Source organism: Vanessa cardui, chromosome 13 (genome assembly GCF_905220365.1).
Source record: "Vanessa cardui chromosome 13, ilVanCard2.1, whole genome shotgun sequence".
Lineage (NCBI taxonomy): Eukaryota > Metazoa > Arthropoda > Insecta > Lepidoptera > Nymphalidae > Vanessa > Vanessa cardui.
In genome coordinates this window covers 4682634-4696585 of record NC_061135.1, presented here as the reverse complement: position 1 = coordinate 4696585, position 13952 = coordinate 4682634, and positions in this window count along the sequence as shown.

The following is a 13952-nucleotide window of genomic DNA, read 5'->3' as shown; positions in this document are numbered from 1 at the left end:
GAATATTTATTATTCTCGTCTAAAAGCTAACACTCGTAAAGCAATCCGCGCCCCGGACTCTTAGAGCCGCGGCACACATACCGATTTATTTTCGTTAAGCTTATATTGTAATTTTTTCTAATGTATGATGTGATAAATATATACGATGTTTACATTTAACACAACATTGTATCATTTTATATTTTATTCATAAGTGTCATAGTTATATTCGTTTTTGGACGATCCGTTTGTAATTCTTATCATGTTGTCACCCGTGACACACGCGATGGCCCAGTGGAGTCGAGATGGCCCAGTGTAAGTCGAGATGGCCCAGTGGTTAGAACGAGTGCATCTTAAGCGATGATTGTGGGTTAATACCCAGGCAAGCACCGCTGATTCATGTGCTTAATTTGTCTTTACAATTCATCTCGTCCTTTAGCGGTGAAGGAAAACATCGTGAGGAAACCTGCATGTGTCTAATTTCATGGAAATTCTGCCACATGTGCATTCCACCAACCCGCATTGGAACACCATGGTGGAATATGTTCCAAACCCTCTCCTTAATGGAAGAGGAGGCCTTATCTCAGCAGTGGGAATTGTACAGGCTGTTACTTTATTTTATGGACGATCAGTTTTCAATTCTTATTATGTTTTCGCCCGCGGCTTCGCTCGCATTTTAGAGGGTGGATTATCATGTGATAGGCAAGAAGGTAGCCTATGTTCTTCCTTGGAGGTCATTTGACACCAAATTTCATCAAAATTCGGTACACAAAAACCACCACGTTTGTGGATTATAAATTCCATCGGTTATCCAATATAAACAAGCTTTATTTTATTACAAAGAATAAAAAATACATATAGGTTTATATAGATGTGGATATAGAGGAATGGGATGATCAAAGAAAAGACGGATGTATGAAAAATATAAAGGCTGGAAAATATGTGATTTGGCAGATCACGTCAGATAAGGAAGTATGGTAAGAAGAAGACATGATCGACTTTAAATAAATTGGGATAAAGGCAGGAGTATGATGATGAGTTTCATGTATTTAATTGTAATATATTTAAAAAAGTAATCGAATTCTCATTTGAGCGATATCGGATAACGTGTTATTCTGCACACTCCTTTAGAGCAGTATTTGACAATTAGCGAAGCAGCGCCGGCGCGAGTCACTGGCGTCATTAATAAAGTGTAGTCGACATTCGAGTTTCATTTGCCGAGCGGCGACACTCGCTTAGTCGCTAAGTGAGTACAGTCGACTGTGAATGACGTATGGATTTGTAAAGTCATTGTACAATAATTTATAAACATCAGGGATCGTCTCAACATTACTAGCTTGTATCTAATGATCAAGCTCTTTGTATCTTGCAAGGAAGAATTTTACAAGTACATTCAACGTTATAAGCTTTGTTGCTAATATATGACGTTAATAGTTCTTTATATCGCACTATAATTCTTAAGCTATTACTTTAAAGTATATACTTAGAATATTAAGTTCTTAGACTCACCTCGAGGACACTGCAGAGCCATAAGGGCCAACAACAATCCTCATTTCGAAAAAAATAATTATAAGAGAATTCAATTATTATTTTGGAAGAGGAAACCCTCTTTATGTATAGAATTATCTTTATGAATTCGCCGTCTAACAGAATACGTTATTATATAACGTGAACCCAATTTTGGTTCGTTCGAAGAAAATATCCTGAATGTATGTGTATGTATGTATGGGTCTAATACGTAGCTAAGCGTCTCTTGTCTCCTCTAGGTACGAAAACGAGATCAATTTTCACTCTCCGCACAGCGAAAATTATGACTAGATGACCATAGAGTTTCCTCTATCATTGACACCTAACACTCGTCTTTGAAGTGGCCGGCAACCATCCCAATTCTACAATTGAGATGCTTTCAAATTCAAGTCGGTGGGCGTGCCATCTTTTAACGTTGAGTCACAATAAGTTGTATTTTAATAATAATGAGTTTAACTGGCGGAGACTTATTACATATGAGACAACATCACATACATTACTCTGATCCCAATGTAAGTAGCTAAAGCACTTGTGTTATGGAAAATCAGAAGTAACGATAGTACAACAATCACCCAGACCCAATACAACATAGAAAACTAATGATAATCTATATCGACTCGGCCGGGAATCGAACCCGGGACCTCGGAGTGGTGTACCCTTGAAAACCGGTATACACACCACTCGACCACGGAGGTCGTCGAAGTCGTATTCATGACTAAACGATCGAAAAGAATGAACTGATTCGACCAAAACGAAACGTATAAAATCATTTATCCCAATAATTGTCTCATTTGAAAGCATATGCAAAAATGTTATATATAGTTTTTACTTTTTCAAATGTTAACTGCAGTGATTAGATTAACTTCCTTGCAGCGTATTCTGAATATAGTGGGCTAGGGAAATGTCTTAGTCGAAACTCGAAGGGCAGTAACCAACGAATCGTTATAAATGTTTTAATGGCGACCATTATGCAAACGCATTAGGAGTATCCCCTCGTCCGTTATAGGATTACGATTGGTTTAAGTTACGAGTCGATCCTCTATACTTTCAATTAGTAACATATCATTTTATATTATTACAAAGCAAACAAAAGATAAAAGAAGATAAAAAATATTTAAAATGAAAAAAAAAAAAACAAAAAATCTGTTGTTTTTTTACTGAAATATTATTAACGTAAGTTGGTTTAGTAACTATAAAATAATATTTAAATTTATAATACAAATGCTAAATAGTATAGTATATATATATATATATATATATATATATATATATATATATATATATATATATATATATATATATATATATATAGTATATATATATATGTATAGTATAGTATATATATATAAGTATAGATTAAGTTTGTTACGCATTCTCTGTAAATACATAAACAAAAAAAAAACTAAATATTTGGTCATTCGATGACAAATGTCAGCGTTGGTAATTTAGACAAATGATACATTTCTGTTTTGTTTCGATGATTGTATTTTCTCTTCTATAATATTTATGTGATTAATTACAGTATCGCTTAAGCCTATCCATTGCAGCAAATCCTATTTTATTTTTGTAGGTGATCCCCATAATGCTTTGGATACCTTCGGTTATGATAAAATATCTTGCAAACGACGCCATGACGCCATGGATAATGGGTCTCGAAACGTTTCATTTCACAATACTAATTGATTTATAAGAATATTTCATAACAAACTGCGTAATAAACTTTATAGTAATAGAAATGTGACTCAATATTCTAGAAGATTCTTATAGTCATAATATTATCTACCTAGATGATCTTGTATTCCAACAACAACAATAACAACAACAGCCTGTAAATTTCCACTGCTGGGCTAAAAGCCTCCTCTCCCTTTGAGGAGAAGGTTTGGAACATATTCCACCACGCTGTTTCAATGCGGGTTGGTGGAATGCACATGTGGCAGAATTTCTATGAAATTTGTCACATGCAGGTTTCCTCACGATGTTTTCCTTCACCGCTGAGCACGAAATGAATTATAAATACAAATTAAGCACATGTTCAGTGGTAGAATGCTCGCCTGCCTGTATTCCAATGTGTTCAAAATAATTTATTGATATAAACAATTTGGACCTAAGGCCTAGTTACCTGGACATAGTAACTAAGCCATAGGTTGAAATTGTTTCTGTCAATAAATTCTCAGTAGTAGATTGGAAGTTATCTAAAGTCCCGTGTCTCAAAAAATACGTATGGGTGTTTGTCTTGCACCCGAATTCCCTTGGGACGTGTCGATTTACCGTCCCATCGAGGTATGAGAGCATAGGAGAGACTGCCAATTGCTGTCCTGTATTTGGGCATACACATATATCCATTCCAATTTGATTGTTTCCAATGAAAATTTCTACTGTGTACGAAATTAGTCAAGTTATGAAGTCATCAGTTATGAAAGCCTAGCTGATGAACCCAGCCTGCATTTAACATATAGAGAAATTATTACTAAAATTCTCCTTAAAGTGAGATACCTTAGTCCAGCAGGTTTTTACTATATGTGATTAATAAAATTCCATGTTTACTACTTATTCTATATAAGAATTAAATACTTAAATATATATATATACAAATATGAACTAAAACTAGTTACTGTATAAATCTTGACCGCATGGAATGGTGGCAAGAATGCTAGCAGCATTTCCCCGTTGAATCGCAATTCCGATCCTCTGGGCAAAAAACCAGCCCTCCTGTCACCAGTGGAGGCAATGAGGCGAGGTGTTATACTTTTGATGAAGCTTTTTGCACCACTACTCCAAGGGCCAAGCGTTATTATTCTATACAAACATAATAATTATAACTATGTGTTTTAGTTTCTGTTCTCTTCTTTTAGTTTCTTAGTCTTCTTTTACTTTTAGAAAAGTCAAAGATAAATTCAATGTAACAGTAAATAATATTCAAAGAAAATTTAGTCCAACCGAGAAACACGCCCTATTATATATCAATTTCCTTGGAAAAGTCGAAAGCTACAATCTCTGACAAAACACCATTGTTCGTTGACACGTCCACAAAGAAACGGAAATGTCGTGTTTTGTAACGAAACGACTCAACAAGTTGTAACATACACCCCTGTACTTGTCAACCTTCATAGAAAATTAAGGCGTAACACGCGATTTTCAACTTTACGTCATCTATTTCAAAGAAAAACAAAAATGTCAGACGCTACACAGACAAAATATACTTTAGTAATTCTCTAAGAAAATCCGGTATGTTAGTCGTGTACTGTTACAAAATGTGTAAAATTATTTTAGTCTGTGTACATTTAACCCCCGCACGCTATCAGAAGGGAGAGTAAAATTTGCCCCGACAAAAAAATAATAATAACACGGACTTATCGCCTTTTTACCGTTCATTCTTACATAAATAACGATAAAGGGAAATTAAATCAAAGTCTTATTAGAATATTAAAAGTTTGGAAGGCGTTTTTTTAATGTCTCTCGCGGTGTTTAGGGACGCATATTTCACTCAATTTGCTAAATGGAAGGACGCGGTGTGTCAGACCGTAAAAGCTATTAGAGGGTTATTTTCTTCCTATAACATTTATATTGGATCTTTTTTTTAATTAGCTTAAACATAGAAATGTAATTTATTAGTCATTATTAAGAACCGATGGCTCATTGGTTAGCGAGTCTGAGTTGTAACCGAATATTGGGAGTTCGAAGCACGAATGAATTTTCACATGATATTGCATTTATTATTATTATTAGTCTCGTGACGAAATATGAGAAAATCTCGTGAGGAAATCTGCACTTTCTGGGTGTAAATATGCTGCATATTTACATTAGCACAATTACATTAGTTTGGTATATGTGTCTTTAACTCGAGGTTCTTTTCAGCCCAACACTGGGACGTTAAATAGATAATATAATCAAAAGCAGTCACTATACTAGTTGTAACTTACGTTAATTTATATAATTATTGATTCTTATTAATATTTAATACATATATTGAAAGGTAAATAAATATGTTCAAATTAAGCTAACAAGATCAAATCATGTTGTCTTAAATTTTCGCGATTATTACACATTTAAATAACGACGACGACGTAGTCACGGGTAGACTGACCACGAACACTGCAAAGTGCTCGAAACGTCGGGATGTTTAAAAATAATTAATATACGCGATTCATCCGTTATAATTAGTTTTATTTAAAAGATCAAATCAAGTAAATATAGTAATAATATGTTATGCCCATATAAAAATATGTTATAGTGATATATATATATATATTAGCTATACAAGAGGGCGTCTATCCCCAGAAGGCCAACATCTGTACTGGCCATGCGTCTTGTCTTGGACAAGCTTCGAACTCGACCTATCTCATACGAAACCGCTTCATCTTGATACTTGATATTTAAATAAAACCTATTTATTTTGTAATAATCGTTGAATTGGTTTCGTGAATGAGTTGTTTATTTAGCGTATTGTCTAAGCCAGAGGTGCTTATATGGTAAAATTTTGTAGTATGAAGTGTTTGTTTTAAAAGTACTTAACAAATAAATTAATTGACAGTACGTTCGATAATAAAACATTATTCACGAATGTACTGTCAAATCGATAAAGACACTTTCCTTATAGATGAAATATTGGCAATTATCAAAATCATTCGATCCCGCTGTAATGGTCAACCATTAGGGAAATCTGCACGGCGGCTAGTGCTGTTTAATTTATTCGTCCGAATATTCTTAAACTATCGGGATTGTGGTCGGCACGAAGCAACCTTATTTATGCCGAGGTCGAATCAGCCGAATTAGCCGCTCTCCGGAGACGTCTAACTAAAATATATGCAGATCACGGGATATCGGGAAACCTAAGATATATAGAGTCGCGATGGCCCAGTGGTTAGAACGCCTTTATTTTAACCGATGATTACGAGTTCGAACCCAGACAAGCTCCGAATATTCATATTCTTAATTTGTGTTTGTAATTAATCTCGGGCTCGGCGTTGAAGGAAAACATAGTGAGAAAACCTGCATGTGTCTGATGTCATAGAAATGTGTATTCCACCAACCCGCATTGGAACAGCGTGATGGAATATGTTCCGAAACTTCTCCTCAAAGGGAGAGGAGGCCTTAGCCCAGAAGTGGGAAATTTACAGGCTGTTGTTGTTGTTAACATATATATCGGATTTGATAAGAAACACTTCATATTAGAAAATAGTACTTCATTTACAAAATAGAGGCCGCAATGGACCAGTGATTGCACACCAATTTTACGAATTAATCGATTTAAACAAAGGTCGCGAGTTCAGTAGCGCGCAAGCACCATTGAGTTTTCCATTCGCGTTTCATCAACTCATACAGAACAGAAGAGAGACTTACACATGAATACGTTTGAAAGGATATATGAACATACAAATCCACTGTGGGGGTGAAGTAAAGTCTGCTACAGTGCAGTCAGGGTAAGAAAAGGTTCGTCACCTTAAGATCTATTGTCGTGTGCTCAGTATAAGCGATAATCTGCTTCACCGATCGAGAATGACATATTGCGTCGTAATAATTTGATGTTTAGATTCAAAAGGTGGAGTGACGATACAGGCAAGGCGGCAGGCAGGAGCTGGATGCGAGTAGCCGGAGAAAGACCACAGTGGCGTGCACTGGGAGAGGCCTATGTCCAACAGTGGACAAAAACGGGCTGATGATGCTGATGAGATTCAAAAGGTACTAAGAGTTTAAGACTTGATAAAGGAATGAATTTAAAAACTGACGAAGCTTTTCTTACTCTGACTGTACATGCTCAAAGAAAAAACAGATACATGTATTTACATTTCTAAAAATAAAAAGGATGAAAAATGGTATTCACGCAAATTAATTTCATTTCATATATTTTGCTCCGAGATGAGATATATCTCAAGTGTCGTCGAGCGATGGGAATTCCGCACATATATCACAATCGTAGCATATGACACGTAATAGCGACCCGCCAGAAATCTATGTCGCGAAAATATTGGGGTTGAGATGAAAAATGTTTCAACTCGAAAATAGTCAAAAATATAGAGCTAGTAACTACTGAACGAAACAAACGATTTCAATTTAAACGTTTACTAATTTAACGATTTATTTTTTAATTTTCGAATGTAGTCCTTTTTTGCGCTTTTGCTTTACATTATCGCGAGGATGTTTAGATATTTGTTTTTATTCTCAATTAATTGTAGCCATAACAGACCTTTTAAGTGAATCCTTAGCCTAAAAAAAATATTAAAAAAAACTTATGGCACTACATAATATAAAATTTCGAAGCTACAATTCTTCTCCCTTCAACTATAAGCGTAAAAAGCTGCCATAAGTAACTGCCCCCAAGAGTGGCATATAACTGGCATGCATAATGCCAGCGGCTGCCCGCTGAATTTCCTTACCTTACCAAATCGTTCGTGAATACGATTGTTTCACTCGCCTTTCTCATATAAATTATATGACCTACCGTTATGCGTCATGAATATATGGATGAGAGACAAATTGATATTACGGCTCTTGTGTTAGATCTGCTTTCGCGTTTCCCGAAATTGCTTTTTTATTCTCGACGGGTAAATTGTGACCGCGATCTGTGAATTATAACGGTAATGAATACCGTTATTTGAATAAAAACTCTTTATAATAGATTTTTTTTTAAGAATACGTATACTTTTTATAAACATTTATGTAAAATAAAATTGAATTAGATTTCAACTATAATTAAAGCGTAATATTACAGTTTTATTCTTATGAATTTTGATTGTAATAGTATTTATTACACCCGTAATATTCATTCATTAAAGAAATACATCGTGCGAAAACTAAAAACTCTGGATCGAAAGTTCTGACTTGCACATTCTTGTCCACATCCCATTCAGCAGCGTATTAAATACGCCACAAACCTTCTCCCAACAAGGCGAGAAGACATTTGCCCAGCAGTGGGAAATTAACAGGCCGTTACTATTCTCATAATCTTGTCTAGAAAGACATCATGTCAAAATTCATTTAAAGCAATTGTGGTAAGCAGTTGGTCACTAAACACACTCACACTAGTAAAATAATACTTTACGTTTGGCGAGTGTTACGCACACTCTTGCAACATTTTTTTTTTCGTTTATTCTATTATTTTAGGTCTTTTGTAGTGACATCACTCAATCTATAACATATATACCTAAATAATCCTTGTAATAAATATTATATGCTCAAATGTTATCTATATTTATGAATCTACATTCGTCAAAGACGCATGGATAGTTCGAAACACAAAAACCATTCACACCATGATATACACCATTCATTAAATTCATTTTTTCATTTAAATTCATTTTTTGATTTCATTTAATTCATTTTAATTCAAATCAATTTGAAAAAAATGGATTCGAACAAAATCTATAAGAATGATGAACAAAAAAATAAGTCGTAAAATTTCATACTAATAACAAGTTAAATCGTGTATTTAAATAGGACGTTCCATTTCAGAGAAATCGAAATCCAAAAATAAAATGATATCGTTAAAAAGTTCACTGTGATATTTTAATTTTCGCCGAGCAAAGAGTATTTAATGGAAATGATTTCAGTGTTTACACTGGCCATGTCAAAGGGTTCACTGGGCAGTGTTTGTCCAGCGTAATGACGTTTCTGTTTACTGCTCACGAATATTTGTAAAGATAAACATTACAGCATTTTGATGAGCCAATAGTTTATTTAATAGGAAAAAATAGTAACCACCCATTAGTGATATCCCACTGACTAGAAGAAGAAGTTTAGATAGAAGTTGTCATTGTAGACCGTTGGCGACGGCAGGTGAAATGGTTAATACTTCTTACAGCCAGGGTCAATGGGCGGTTGTGACCACTCGCATTAAATAGCCTATTTACTCCTATTTTAGGTATTTCAATAAAATTGTTAACACGTTCCATACGAAGCGAAGTCTAATACACCTCGTCTCCTTGCGGTGTAGCTAAGAAAAACAGATTTCTCTGTCGTGCAGAGGCCGTAACGTCTATTTGATTTATTGTAGTAAAGTTACGTAACAGCCAGAAAATTTCCCACTGCTGGGATAAGACCTCTTCTTCCATGCAGGAGAGGTTTTGGAACATATTCTACCACGCTGTTCCAATGCGGGTTGGTGGAATGGAAATTAGACACGTGCAGGTTTCCTCACGATGTTTTCCTTCACCGCCGAGCTCGAGATGAATTATAAACACAAATGAAGCACGTATATATAGTGGTGCTTGCCTGGGCTTGAACCCGCAATCATCGGTTAAGATGCACGCGTTCTAACCACTGGGCCATCTCATCTCTGCTTTCTTGTAGCTACAAGTGCAAAGTGAAAAATATATTTATATGATGCCATCTCTTTGACCATGTACCTCACTGGAGAAATAAAATTCGATCACATCACATCGAGTCTTAGTTTCTTAAACGTTACGGGGTTAGACCCCTTTACGTCTGAGAAAGCCCCATACCGGTTTTATGATATCGATGTTTCCATACGAAGTCTTTTCCATAACGCAGGAGTGGAAAAATAAAAAAAATCATGCCGCCGATAAGATAGGATCAGTTATTTGGGTGTCGATAATTATTAAAATATACTAATATAATGTGTATAAAACACTCTTAAAATGAATATGCCATTCATTTAAATAAAACCAATTCAAACCTCTTTTGACACATTCATAAGTATCTGTGACTACTTTTAAGAAAACATCGTTCGACGTCCATCTTTCTTTTCGTATGGAGAACCTTAAGAGGCGAGTTAAGACAAAAGGCAGGGGCTGAATAAAACATGTGATTCATTCCCACGGGGCAGTGTTTAATGGGCGCGGAGACTTTTCCTATTAGTGACCAGCCATTTTTATTTCTGTCCGCCAAATTACGAATTACGTTTAGTTGCTTTTTTCTTTAGCAAACAAATATATTGAGTCCAGTTCGTTCTCTTAGATTTAGGTGACACGTTACTTCATATTAATAAATATAGTTATTAATTTTAACACCATCAACAGATACACCACAGATCTACAAACAAGCATAGATAGGATCAATTATAAATTTTAAAAGCAAACTTTAATTTAATATTAAATATTATATTTTAGTATGCATTAACTACATGCTAGATTTATTTATAGTTACACAAACAGAATACCATCGGAACATTAAAATTGTGGACTTCAAATGTTACTGCTAGATTATTAATAATATTAATAAAGTTAACTATTATATAATAATCAAAAATTTATAAACTGTATCCAATAATAATAATAATAAAAAAATCTGACTAACAATGAATATTTAGTACTATGAAGTAGATGTGATTTCGATTGTGAATCTGTCTGTTTGTTCCTAATCTCTGGAATGGCTAGACCGATTTTGACGGGACTTTCACTGGCACACAGCTGATGTAATGAGGAGTAACTTGGGCTACAACAATAGTTTTTTAGTTAAATTCAACCGCGCACTTAATCACGGACATATCTAGTTACCTTATAAGATTTTGACATTAGCAATATGAGATAAGTGTGCAAAATCTGACTTCAAATAGCTGTAACTGGCTTAAACTATATTGCAAGTTTCAGAACAGCTTGTAAAATCACCACATACTTGACTTCAGAAACAATGGCTTATATCGAGACCTATGTGGAACGTCAAGGAAAACTTTTCATATAATAATTAAAATGCGAATCTTCGAGCTAAAATTATTTCCGCTGACTGAACTTAGTAGTTGTTTTAGCTACCATCGCCTGCTATCGATTGCACGTGAATCGAGAACAATGGATACGGTTTATGAAAATTATAAAAAAAACTGGCCTGTAATAAATTATTTTTTTTTTTTTATTGAAGTAGGCTCATAAAAGCACGTTTGAATCATTTAAGTCATGTCAGTTGTGTTACAGTGTCGGCTCAGGCGTTAAACCACCATCGGTTCGGAAAATAGATTCTACCGAGAAAACCGGCTAGAAACTCAGTAGTTTCTTATTACATTACATTACATTATATCAGTAAAGTATTATTACATTTTATAAATCAATAAATACTGATTCTTCGTCTGTTTATTATTAATACAATATTGGATTGGGAAATATATGCAGATTAATCAATTATTTATCAATGATTTTTTGACATAGGCTTCTAATTTTTTAAAGATTTTTTTTAATAGGCGAACTTAAAATAACATTGGAATCTTATTACAAACGAATACCAGTATATTTAACCAGTATATTTAACTTTAATACCAGTATTTATATTACACGAAATCAACAGTTTAGTCTATTCGCCTTTCTTTTATTACACGTAGCATGATAATTATATAGATATTCCAAGCAACATATATAAGCAGCTAAATTAGTTTTCCATAATTTGAACTTCCATAAAAAGTAACCTTTGTCCCGTGGCCAGGCTGTTATATGCCTGTAGTTACACTGGCTCACTTACCCTCAACTGGAACACAACATTACTAACTACTGCTAAGTATTGCTGTTTGTTTCAAGATTGTGATAAATAGGTGAGACTTACCCAGACTAGCTTGCCAAAAGGTATACCAAGTGATCCACCTATATTTTATTTATTGTATTTTCTAACGAAAGTATGGCTTCTCCATTGTATCATGATTATATAAACTATGTCGGTGGATTATAAGCGAAGCGTGCATGCTTTCACATGTTTAGGGTCAGATCGAAGTTCAAACAAAATGATATTGACGTCAAATACCCATTAAGTATTTTGCTATTATTATCAGAACTTACCTTAGCTGTATAATAACAATAACACTTCAAGCATCGCATTTATAGCAAGAATAAAATCTTGTTTATTTCATTGAAGTGGCAACGGCTGTAAATTATGGTGCCAGATCGTAGTTTTTTTTTCTTATTTTTTATACAGGATTAGGAATGTATATAATATACCTATATAATATATTTTCAATTATTATATGATTTTATATTATTATTTAAAATAAAACTGCACTACCTACTAAATAATTTTCAAAAAATATATATTATTTTTCTTCATAAGTTGAATCACTGGCTAGATTAGGTTGCAGATAAATAACATACCTACATAATATACATAAAATCCACCAAGACGTAATTTTACAAATTTTAATATGAATCTCTCATAAAAAAAAAATTAATGTATTGACGGATTCATATAAGATATACTGTATTCGCGCTGCATATTCCTTTGTTTCATATGCCGTTTATTTTGACGCGTTTTAATTTAAACTTAATAAATTTAAGACATCACGTAAATAAACATGAATCAATCCGATTCACATTCAATAACAATAAGCTACAAGGAGTATTCTTAAACCAATCGAGCTTTCCATCTCGAGTGCTAACAGCTCAATTGTATTGAAACCATTCATTCATCGCTTCCACGTCATAAATAACACATTGAACGGTTACATTCGTTCCAATCTCGTTCCGATCTTGTCGTAGTGTACAATTATGAGCCGTTTAGTGATGCGAAATCTTTACCCGTTCGTTCTATAATGTAGCCGTTTTGTTTTACACAACTTAGTTTTTTGAAGTACATGTCTGTTGTATAATTTATATATTACAAAATAGTCAGGAAACTAATTATGAATCTGTATTAATCTAAGCCAAAATAAGACATACCTACTGACAAAATATATAGGATTTTATGATTACATATTATCATTATACAGTATAAAACAAAGTCGTTTATCGCCGTCTATCCAGATGCATAGACCTTTACAATTACGCAAAGGATTTTGACGCGTTTTTTTAATAGGCTGAGTGATTCGAGAGGAAGGCTTTTGTATATAATAAGTGGACAATACAGTAAAGAAACACTGATAACTCAGGCATTTTCTACTATATTTAGTATCAATATTTCATCCGTTCGAAGCTGGATTGGGTCGCTAGTTAATCAGTATAGCAGCAAATTTTCATGTAACATTATTACCTATTCTATTTTCATAATTTGCAACCATTTACGAACGAACCAAAAGTTGGCCCCAACGCCCACCTGCAAAATTGCGATACTTAATGCGCGTCGCGTATCGCCGAACACTGTGATTTACACTAAGGATGTGCATATTCGGCGAAACAATCGACCAGATTCGAAGCGTGGGAAAAATTGTGGGCGACAAAATATCACCTATACTAGCATCAAATATAAATAAATGCGTCAATACTAATATTATAAATGTGAAAATAGCTCTATCTGTCTCTCTGTCGCTCTTTTACGACCAAACCAACTAAGCGAATTTTATGAAATTTGATATGCAGCAAACTTGCAGCTAATTTTTTGCATAACACATAACAAGCAACCCCTAAAACACGCGCGAAGCCGTGGGCGACAACTAGTATTAGATATAAATTTGTTGCTCATTCAACTCATTTGCTAGTTTTTTCGGTCATAGAATTATTTCAGACGTTTTCAAGCTTACAAGTGCATTATAAGTAATACCTATGATACTAAACCATAAGATACGTACCTTAAACTTTCTAAGA